This window comes from Callithrix jacchus, chromosome 19, assembly GCF_049354715.1.
Source record: "Callithrix jacchus isolate 240 chromosome 19, calJac240_pri, whole genome shotgun sequence".
Classification (NCBI taxonomy): Eukaryota; Metazoa; Chordata; class Mammalia; order Primates; family Cebidae; genus Callithrix; species Callithrix jacchus.
The window spans coordinates 841,657-853,262 of record NC_133520.1 but is presented as its reverse complement, the minus strand read 5'-3'; the positions used below and the strand labels follow the sequence as shown (position 1 = coordinate 853,262).

At 41.8% G+C, this 11,606-nt stretch overlaps 1 protein-coding gene across 1 annotated transcript in view; it reads left to right on the top strand.

Moving 5' to 3' along the window:
- Nucleotides 1–6,019: 6,019 nt before the first annotated feature.
- The window catches only part of LOC144580306 (uncharacterized), a 126,334-nt gene continuing 120,747 nt past the window's right edge, over nucleotides 6,020–11,606 (top strand). Inside the window, exons 1-2 of the mRNA XM_078356381.1 lie at nucleotides 6,020–6,233; nucleotides 8,016–8,114. The gene's annotated coding sequence lies outside the window, so the exon portion shown is untranslated. The remainder of the gene's footprint in view (nucleotides 6,234–8,015; nucleotides 8,115–11,606) is intronic.

Genomic DNA, 11,606 nt, shown 5'->3' with positions numbered 1-11,606 from the left:
TTTATTTATGACACCTAAATTTAATTTTTTAAAAATCCATTGCTATATAGATTTTTGGCTGTGCATATTTTATGGCTACATGTGGTATTTTGATAGCTGTATAGAAGGTGTAATGAAGCAATCAGGGTAACTGGAATATCCATCATCTCAAACATTTGTCTTTTTATGCTCGTGTGGAATATTAATATTACAATTCCTTTCTAGCTATTTTGAAATGCACAATAATTATTGTTCACTACAATTTTCCTATTAAATACTATTAAATACTAAAACTTATTCCTTCTGTATTTCTGTGTCTCTTAACCAACTTCTTTTTTTTTTTTTAGATGGAGTTTCACTCTTGTTACCGAGGCTCGAGTGCAATGGCGTGATCTCGGCTCACCGCAACCTCCACCTCCTGGGTTCAGGCAATTCTCCTGCCTCAGCCTCCTGAGTAGCTGGGACTACAGGCACGCATCACCATGCCCAGCTAATTTTTTGTGTTTTTAGTAGAGATGGGGTTTCACCATGTTGAGCAGGATGGTCTCAATCTCTTGACCTCGTGATCCACCCGCCTCGGCCTCCCAAAGTGCTGGGATTATAGGTGTGAGCCACCACTCCCGGCGCCCCTTAACCAACTTTTTTTCATCCCCCTCTTCCCTTCCCAGACTCTGGTAACACATTTCACTCCATCCCCATGAGATTTGCTTTGTGAGTTCCTGTGTATGAGTAAGACCATGTGATGCCTAAATTTAAATATTATGCTGAAAAGAAAATATTTTCATAGACTCCTCCAACATATGCCGGTGCGCATGCAGGTGTTCTCCCTTGAGGAATATTTATCAGCCATCACTCTTGCCTTGGCCCTTATCTTTTCTGACAGCTAAATCCAGGTGGATGAACTGAAGTGAAATAAGGGAGCACAGTGTAATGGGCAAAATGGGGATTAATAGGCAGCAATAGAACCAAGATGAAAATGTTTCTGTGAACTGAGGAGGTGGAGGCTCCTGGCCTCCATCAGTGAGCTCAGATAAGTGGAAGCATCTTCTCTGGAGAGACAGGCAAGGGTGCTGGGTCAGTTTCTGTAGTGTCGGAGAAGGCAGAGACCACGAGGGTGCGTTACAGGGACAGGTAGGGCCTTGCGAGCTCAAAGTGGGGCACGGGCTGTTAATGGCAATGTAAAAAGGAAGGTACTTGCTGACATCTCTTGTTTTTCTTCTAATGTCTAGCCATGTCATACACATTAAGAATTATCATTTAGAAAAACAGCGACTATGTATCTTACAAATACAAGATTGAAAAGGCTGTATATTTCCCTCTTTCTACACTTGTCATTCTTATTCAGCTTATTTGTATCTGTAGAGTATGTGTAATTTTTCCATGTGCAAAAATGCTGTTCATGTGTGATAGACTACTGACTTTATTATATATTTGAGCAAAACTGAAGAAATAATAAGCAGCATTGATATTTGTGCAGAGATATAATAAATGTGTAACCATGGTGCTCATTACGTTGAAAGCTCATTTTGTTCCTGCTTTGAAAGAGTCGGCCCAATGTGTTTGACATTTGCAATATAAATAACCCCAGCACTTTGTGGGGGCAGAGAAAGGCGGATAACCTGAGGCCAGTAGTTCAAGACTAGCCTGACCTACATGAAGAAATCCTGCCTCTACTGAAAATATGAAACTAGCCAGGCATGGTGGCACATGCCTGGAATCCCAGCTACTTGGGAGGCTAAGGCAGGAGAATCACTTAAACCTGGGAGGCAGAGGTTGTGGTTAGCTGAGATCGCACCATTGCCCTCTAGCCTGGGCAAGAAGAGTGAAACACCATCTCAAAATAAAATAAAATAAAATAAAAATAAAAAACTAAGATCTTAGAGATAATATAATGAAATTAACTTGAATGTTATCTGTTTTAAAAATGTCAGCATTGCTTTGTTAATGCATTGCTTGACATTGCAACATTTTCAAAAGGTTAACTACACTTTTGCAGTCTTAAAACGTTTTAAATTTTCTTTCTGAGTTTTTCCACAGTTTATTAGGAAAATAAGCATTAAAGGAAAACAATAGAAATATTTTGTTGTGGCTGGGCGCGGTGGCTCATGCCTATAATCCCAGCACTTTGGGAGGCCGAGGTTGGTGGATCACGAGGCCAAGAAATCGAGACCATCCTGGTCAACAAGGTGAAACCCCGTCTCTACTAAAAAACTTAGCTGGACATGGTGGCGTGCGCCTGTAGTCCCAGCTACTCGGGAGGCTGAGGCAGGAGAATTGCTTAAACCCAGGAGGCAGAGATTGCGGTGAGCCAAGATCACGCCATTGCACTCCAGCCTGGGTGACAAAAGCGAAACTCCGTCTCAAAGAAAAAAAAAAAAAGAAATGTTTTGTTGTAAAGGTGACCTAACAGATAAGTTTAAATATAGGGAATTTGGCACTGTGTTGAATGTCTGATTATTAGCACATTAGTGATCTTAAATAAATGTCTAGTGCATTAGACACTCTTTAAGACAAAGTTATCAGAGCTCTGCTTCCAAGGACAGGCTGGCAACATATTTCAGGAAGGATGTGATGATTCTAACGTAGCCTTTGAGCTATCAGAGCCATACAGCAGTGAAGACTCATGAACATTGTTCCCTTCCTGTCTCCCCCCTAAGCCCCAGAAATGTTAGGGAACAAGAAGGAAAGAAAAGCCTCTACTGCATATTTTCCAGGCACCAAACAGCATAAAAGGGCAGTATGATACTACGAACTTTGGCTAATAAAACAAACCGACACATTTAAATGACTACTGAAAATAAACATTGTGGTTTCAAAGATTTGTTGATGATTTAGGGTGAAGTTTTCATATTATGCACTGTCTTAATGTGGGACGATTCCCTTTCTTTTTGTTTATTTAATAAGTATTTGTTAAGTACCTGTATCCACTAGGTACTATTTTAGGTGCTGGTGCTTCAGTGGTAGACAGAGTCCCTGCACTCATACAGTTCTCACTTTGTGGGCCAGGATGCAGATAGAAAATTAGTAAACAGACACAAATACATGACACAATTTCAAATGCCAGGTGTTTAAAGCATTCCGCCTGATTTTTCTGAAGGAGGGGGCAAATAACTTTCTGCTGGCTTAGATCTGTGCTGACTAGGACACAGATCTTACAAATTATAATTTGTAAGAAACTATGGTTACTCAGATATATACAGGAGTATTTATATCTTTCTTATACATATACAATCAATAAGGGCCCTGGGCATTTGATTTTTATTTTATTTCAATGATAAAATGAGTCTAGTTAGTTGTCATAGTTACTAGTGCTGATTTAATGTTAGTGAATTTACTTCACATTTAGCATAGGAAAAGTTTGGATTCATTATTTGTAAATTAGAAACACAGAATAAATCCTAATTAAATTACTTGTCCTGGTGTAAGAATCAGCATATGCGAATTATTTTTGCATTTGCCAAATTATAACGAAGTTCTTAACAAAATGAGAGGTATTAAAGGCCCACGGCAATGGTTCTTAAACTTCACCGTGTACTTAGGGATTACCCATGAACACTGATAAAAGGCAGATTGTAGGGCTCAGACATAGCACATTCTGATTGTTTTATTTGTTGACTATTGCCCAGGAATCTGAGTTTTCAATAAGCATCCTGAGTGATTCCAATAAAGATGGTCTTGGAACCCCACGGAGACCCATTCTCTCTTTCTTATTGGGTTGTATCAGATATACATGAGTTGATTTTTGTTTTTGTTTTTCAATGACACTCAAGCAACTGCAGAGAACAATTTTAAGTACTCTCTGACATAAGTATCTAGGAACCAGTAGTGAAATATATTCTACACAAAAGTAATAGAGTAGTTTTATGCCATAAGACCAAAGTTCCTGGCTCCTGTCCTAGAATAGTGTAGTATTGTTTAATTGATTAACAGGTGGACGCTAACCTAAAAAAGATAAATATGTATAGAATTAGAGAAATACTGTACAGAAGGATGGAGTCTAACGGTGCCTGGAATTTTCAAAATCATCAATCAGAGTAATAATTTTAAATGTGCCACAAAGTAATACCATAATCCAAAGAGGTTATACATTCATTTGCTTAACTTTCATCCATGAAAATCTTTATATAATTACTGCTTGTTCTTTTGAAATCCTTTCCTACTGTGTAGTTTGTAAAAGCTCAAAATAGATCAAAACTAGTTGTTACCCTATTTACTTCTGTAAACACAAAACTCTGTTAAGGCTTTTAGGTGAAGTAAGCTTAAATATAGGCTATGTTCTGTCATGTATGACTAAAACAAAAACTCAGCCTAAGGAAACTCCTGTTGCAGACATTATTGGCACTACAAAAAGTACAAAAGTTAGCTGGGCGTGGTGCACAGACCGTCTCCGTGCTGCCTACTCTAGGTTGCAGTACGTTCCCCACACATCTTTAATGGTTTAAAATGGGATTTTAATTTTTTTTCCAGTTTGTATGCTCTGCCAGCTGTATGCTTCCTCTGCATGTTTCCAAAGTGAAGAAAATGAAAAAATCTTTTTTTCTAATACTGTAGTAATAGAGAAATCTGTATTTTTGGATTAATATTCTTTAATAAGAACCTAACTCAATAGATTGCCCTCTAATTGATTACAATTCCCACTGGAACACTTCCCCAGGTTGACTGAAGGGCCAGGTTTTTTCTTATTCTTCCTTCCATCCTCTATTCAGTTTCAGTTGAGAATCTACTAAACTAAGATTACATTGACCACTCAATTGTAGGCAGAAAGGGACTGCATTGATTAGTTCAACTGCCTCATTTTCAAAGAAACTAAAGCCCACGGATCGATTTACCAAAGTGGGTGTATTCTTCTTATCTGTGCTGTCCTATTGTTCAAGATCCCGAACTAGTCATAAAGCAAATGGTAGCTGATGGGAACTTCTGGAATGGGTTTAGGTGTGAGAAAGACAAAGGTCTAGTGGCAAGGTCAGCTCTGGAGGTAGGTTACTTGGATTCCAATCTACTTAGTTGTGTGCTCTTGGGCAAATTACATAACTTTTCTGTGCCTCAATTTATTTGAAAGATGGTGTATAATAGTATCTATCTCACAGCGTAATTGTGAGGATTATTGAGCTATTCTACCAAAAGTATTAAAACATGTGATTAAACTTCCAGTAAACACTATTTTTACCCGAATCACAAACGGCCAAACCCTTAAGTCTTGAGCTCCCAAGGGGAATTAGGAACCCGCCTGTGGCATTCCTCTTCTAAAAGCCTGCTGAACAAAAGTTGATGTTGCATTTTCAAAGAGCTCAAATGGATTACTTTTATGAAGTTCAGGGCAAATGAATTACACATATACATGACCCTCCGTCAACACCCAGAAGGTATGTGGACACGCAGAATTCAAAAGTCTGAGGGTGACTGTGCTCGGGGGGTGAAGAGATGCTTAGAAACCGCCTCTTTGAGGAGGAAGGCAGGACGTTCAATAAGAGCAGCTGGCGACCAAAGAACTAAACTTTAACGCAACAAAGGTGAGTCGGTCTCCCTGCGACCACAGGCATCCAACGCAGGAACACCTTGCTCCACCTGGAAGGCCCAGGTGCAGCTGGAGGGGGACTGAAAGGGTCAGACCACGGGATTGTTCTCAACTTTGGGCTTTTACACAGCAGTTTCAAAGACAAAGGGGCTTTTCAGCTAGGTTTGGCTCATCGTCCCCCTCCTCCCAGGCCCAAGCTTGGTCCCCAATGTCCCCAGCAATGCTTGGAACGTCCCTCACTCCGCTCCTTTTTTGGGGGGCAACTGCCCACCCCTAGGTTGCCTGCTGTCCCTCCTAGAGAGAGGTGGATGGCCGTGACATTCCAGGGAGAACAAAGGGAGGAGTGAGGAGGCAAATACGCCATTCTAAAGTTTCACCCCGAAAAGGCATCCCACCCCGCCCGCGAGGCACCCTCAGGCTACAGCCTTCGGCGAGCCTCCTCCCTTCGCCCCGCCCCTCGGCACGGGGGAGGGGCGCTGTGCTGCCGGCGCTCTCTGATTGGTGACCGCGTCACGGTTCCACGCCGCGATTGTGCCGTGGGCGGCCATCGGCACCTGCGTGTGCAAAGTGGAAAACTGGCGTTGGGAGTTGCTGGAAGTCAAAGGCGGGCGGCGGCTGGGTGCAAAGTAGAGAGCAGTCTTTAGTTTAAGCCTTTCTGTCGCCCTCCGGCACCGCCAGTACCACGGACTCCACCCTGCCGCGGCCGCTCGGCGATGCGGTGCAGCTGCCACTCGACCAGGTGGGTTCAGGTACTGAGGCACCCAGACATCGGACATGCGCCCTCGCCACCCTTTGTGGCTGTGGTGCCACCAGACCGGGGGTCTGCGTGAGGGGAGGGACTGGGGCCCGCCGCTGCTGGAAGTGAGGGGGAGACAAGCCTGTCCCGGTGACCTTTCGCTCCCGCCGGCCTCCTTCCTGCCTCCGCGGCGTGCGCCTCAGAACCCTATCTGCCGCCCAGGGCCGGCGTGGTCCGGGCGTCGGTGTCGGCGACAGCCCCGGAAAGGGTCTTCATGTAGACTTGAGGGTGTGCGTGCTGGTCCCTTCCCTCTGCCACAGCGGGGCTGGGACTCAGCCGTTGGGTCCCTTCGGATGCACAGGCTGGGATGTAGACTTAGCGGAAGGCTGTGCTCTGGCGTGGTGGTGCCTGCCCAGCGGGTGGCTCTGAAGGACCCCCGGAAAGGCTGAGGCGTGGGTCTAGGTGTGAACGGTGCATCATCGCTGTTTTCCACCCTGACATGCAGTGTAGCATGTCACACTCCTGATTTAAACAGGTTGCTGCCAGTGTATCAGCAAATGCAGGGTAGGTGTCTGTAAAAAAACATATTGCTGATGAGGAGCAAGGGAGATAGCCATATACATTTACATTTCTTTTAGGGAGACTGGCCTGTGTTTACATTCTCTTTCTCTTCCCCCTTTCCTTTCTCTGAACCGCTGTCTGTCATAGGCTTACCCCTCCCTCCCACACCGAAATATTTCCTTTCTTATGCTAATGTTGTACTGGCTTGAGCGTAGAAAGTCAACACCAAGACAAAAGTATGCCAAATTGCAGGGTCTTTATTGCCGGCGGCCACGGAGGACTCGCGTCTCTCCAACCCGTGGCCCAAAAGGAGGGTGTCAAGACCTTTTATAACCATAAAACCACCTCGGGAGTGAGGGTGAGGGGCTTCTGACGTTCTGAGGGCTAGTGGATTCTATGAATCACCTCCTGGGCGGAGATGAGCGTGAGTGGCTCTGGACATTCCAGTGGGTTCCTAGGTGAAAAGGAGGGTGAGGGGCTCTGGACAATCCCAGGGCCAGGTGACTTTTGACATTCTGATTGTTACTTAAGTGGTTCACAAAAGCCAAGATTAGCATTTGTTTACACATTGTCTGCGTAGGGTGGAAATTACAGTCCTTAATTACTTGTTACAAGTCACAGGGGCCAAGATGGCATGGGTGTGGACTGCCACATTTGAGTCGCAGAGAGCAGTTTCAATAGAAAGCCGAGGTATGGTTGAGGTATGCAGTTTTATGGGGCTTTTACCATGTCACACTAATAATACCTTTTTCATAGTAATGAACTCATTTAAACATCTCAGCAACCAGAGAAAGTTCTTTTCAGTACTGAAATAATCAGGAGAATCCGGGGAAGGAGACAGGACTTAAAACTTTTTGACATGTCTTTCTTTGTTTAGCTGAAGGTCTTGAGTTTGTATCTTGGGACTGCTATACATTTGTACAGCCACGTGTATCCCTAATTTGTGTAGTACAGTTATGTACTGCATAGTGCCAATGAGGTCATCGGAGCTCATATATGATTTTGGTCCCACGGATTACAAGGGAGCTGAGAAATTTCCATTGCCTAGTGAAGCTGTAGTATTCATAATTTCTTAGTTGCTCATGTTTTTGTGGTGATGCTGGTGTAAACAAACTTCCTGTGCAGCCAGTCCCTGTAGAAGTGTAGCATATGCAGTTATGTACAGTACATAATATTTGATAACGTTAAATATATTATTGGTTTGTCATTTTATCATTGTTTTAGTGTGTACTTCTGTTGATTAAAAAGAAAAGTTAACTACAGAACAGCCTGAGGTGGGTCTTTCGGGAAATATTCCAGAAGAAGGCACCGTCATAATAGCAGGTGAGAGCTACATGTGTGTTCTTGCCCCTGAAAACCTTTCAGTGCGACGAGATTCGAGGTGGGAGACAGTGATGTGCATGATCTGGACCCAGTGTAGGCCCAAGCTAGTGGGTGTTTGTGTCTTAGTTTTTAAGAAAAAGTTTTAAAATTAAAAACAGAACAAAGCTTATAGAATTAGGATATAAGGAAAGAATATTTTGTACACATGTACAATGTGTGTTTTAAGCTAAGTGCAATTATAGAAGAGTTTAAAAGTTTGTAAAATAAAAAAGTTACGGTAAGCCAAGGTTAACTGAAGAAAGAAGAACTTTTCCGTGTAGCCTAAGTGTAAAGTCTTTATAAAGTCAATAGTGGTGTACAGCAATGTCTGAGACCTTAACATTCATTCACCCCCCACTTCCCCACAACAACTTTTAGTCCTGCAGTCTCCATTCATGGGGAGTGCCCTATATAAATATATAAGTATACCATTTTCTATCTTTTTTTTTTTGAGACGGAGTTTCACTCTTGTTACCCAGACTGGAGTGCAATGGCACACTCTCGGCTCACCGCAACCTCCGCCTCCTGGGTTCAGGCAATTCTCCTGCCTCAGCCTCCTGAGTAGCTGGGATTACAGGCATGCACCACCTTGCCCAGCTAATTTTTTGTATGTTTAGTAGAGACGGGATTTCACCATGTCGACCAGGATGGTCTCGATCTCTTGACCTCGTGATCCACCCACCTCGGCCTCTCAAAGTTCTGGGATTACAGGCATGAGCCATCGCGCCAGGCCTCCATTTTCTATCTTTTATGCTGTATTTTCACAGTACCTTTTCTATGTTTAGATACACACATACTATAGTATTCATTACAGTAAGCTGCTATATAGGTCTGCAACCTAGGAGTAATAGACTGTATCATCTAGGTGCATGTGTAGTAGGCTAGACTGTCTAGGTTTGCATAAGTCCACTGTGATGTCCACAGTGAATTGCATAATGATGCATTTTTAAGAATGTACCCCCATTATTAAGCAACACGTGAGTATATTTACAGTTGTTTTCTATTTGAGCAAGTCTTGAGAATATTTGATTAATACCGCATAAGCCTTAACTTTTCATACTGACAGTTGTTTCTTTGAAGCACCTAAGAATCAACTTGCTTGTTGATAAAGTTCTTGAAATAATTAAAAACTCATATTGTAAAATTGGATGAATAAAATCATTTAGCTATTATTTTAAATTGAGCATTTTAGATAACATGGGACATTTTATAATGTAAATAGTCCAGGTTGAGAAAAAGCTTAGAAATTTGTTGTGATCAAATAGTGTGAGTCGGCAGGAAAAAGGCAAATCAGGAAATGAAAAGTGCAAAAATACAATGTAGCAGTATGTTGATTTGGTGTGTGCAAATTAACAGTGTTTTGAAAAATTAGAAAATTATAGAAGTAGTTGTTTAATGTCAGATGAAGAAAAGGACTTTAGTGTAACAAGAACAATTAACTTTTTATTAGAGTAAGTATAGAATTTATGAGATGATAGAAATTATTTGTCCACATGGAATGTAAGAACATGCCTTGTGGGGCCAGGTAGCAGAAGGGAGGGAGTGTTTTGCAATAAGGCTGAGGCCAGGGAAGGAAAAGGATCAAAAGATCTTGCCATTGACTCCTCCTGTGTTGTTTAATCATTACTGAGAATTCCAGAGTGACCTTGAGTTAGACATAGTATTTGTTCGGTAGGTCTTAAATCTTAGTAGAATATCTATTATCAAGTGAGGTGACACCATGCTGTAAGATTGAAAGTATCTAAGCATCTGAGGTTTGCCTTTGTAGGCCTTGCTTTCCAGATGATTTTATGTCTAGGTTAAAGTTTAGTAGGTGATTTTGATTAAAGAAAAATATGGAGAGAAGGTTTTGAGGAAGGAATTGGACTAAGGGAGAGCTGTGCCATGAAAAGGGTCAGATGTGTGATTTAAAAGACATCAGATATCATTGAGCATATTTGTGTTCTTTGTTAGTTTCTGATGTGCACTGATGTTCAGTTCATCTGTAACCTAAAAAATAAGGTGGGCTGGGTGAGGTGGCTCATGCCTGTATCCCAGCACTTTGGGAGGCTGGGGGAGGTGAATTACCTGAGGTCAGGAGTTTAACATCAGCCTGACCAAAATGGTGAAACCCCATCTTTACTAGAAATACAAAAGTTAGCCGGGCATGGTGGTGCATGCCTGTAATCCAAGCTACTCAGGAGGCTGAGGCAGGAGAATTGCCTGAACCCAGGAGGCAAAGGTTGCAGTGAGCGAATTGCATTCCAGCCTGGGCAACAGGAGTAAAACTCTGTCTCATGATGAGGCAATCATATATTTCAAAACAGTTGTAATTGAAGTATAACATATATAGAGAAATGCATAGATCTTAAGTGTGCAGTTTAATCAATTTTGACAAACGTGTACATGTATGTAACTCATACTGTGTAACTCTTGTAAAGGTGAACATGGTACACCAGAGTAAACAAGGTGTAAGTATTAGATGATGAGTAAAAGAGGTTGGGAGGCCTTTGGTTTAAGAAAAGTATAGGAAGCCATCGAATTTTTAGAAATACACTATGTGTTTTAGAAGAGTTTTAAATTTACAGAAAGTTGTGAAAATAGTAGAGTTTTCAAATAACTTTCATCCAGTTTTCATATTGTTAAACTGTTACATTAGTGTGGTTATTTGTTACATTTAGTGAAGTAATATTGATACATTATTATTGATTAAATTCTATACATGATTGATTTGTTTAGTTTTTACTTAAGGTCTGTATCAGTTAGCAGCCATAACAAAATTCCATAGACTGAGAGGATTAAACAAAAGAAATTTGTTTTCAAAGATCTGGAGGTGAAAAGTCTGAGATTGGGTGCCAGGATGGTTGGGTTCCTGTGAGGAGTCTTCCTCATTTGCACATGGCACAGTCCCCTTTCCTAGGTGTGTTTTCACCAGAAGAAAGAACAAGCTCTCTGTGTCTCTTCATAAGAGCACTAATTCCATTAGACCAGGGCCCTGCCCTCATGACTTCATCTAATGCTGATTACCTCCCAAACGCCCTAGCTCCAGATACTATTACATTTGAGGTTAAAGCTTCAGCATATGAGGATTCTGGGCAGGACACAAACATTCAGTTTATAACAAGGTCCTTTTTGTGTTCCTGGATCTTACGCAGTTTACCATATTACATTTAGCCTTTGTGTCTCCTTAGCTTCCTTTAGTCTGTGGCAGTTTCTCAGACTTTCCTTTCTTTTTGGTGACCTTGTCAGGTTTGAAAACTACTTTTCATATATTTTGTAGAATGTCCCTCAAATGGGATTTATCACATGTGTTTCTCATAATACATCTGGGTTTATGGATGCCTGGGAGGAAGACCGAAAAGATTCTGTCCGTACAAAGGAAAGAATGTGTACTTTCAATGTGACTGCTCACTGTTGATGTTGATTTGGTCACCTGACTGAGATAACGAAGCAGGATAATTTCCCTGAACGCTT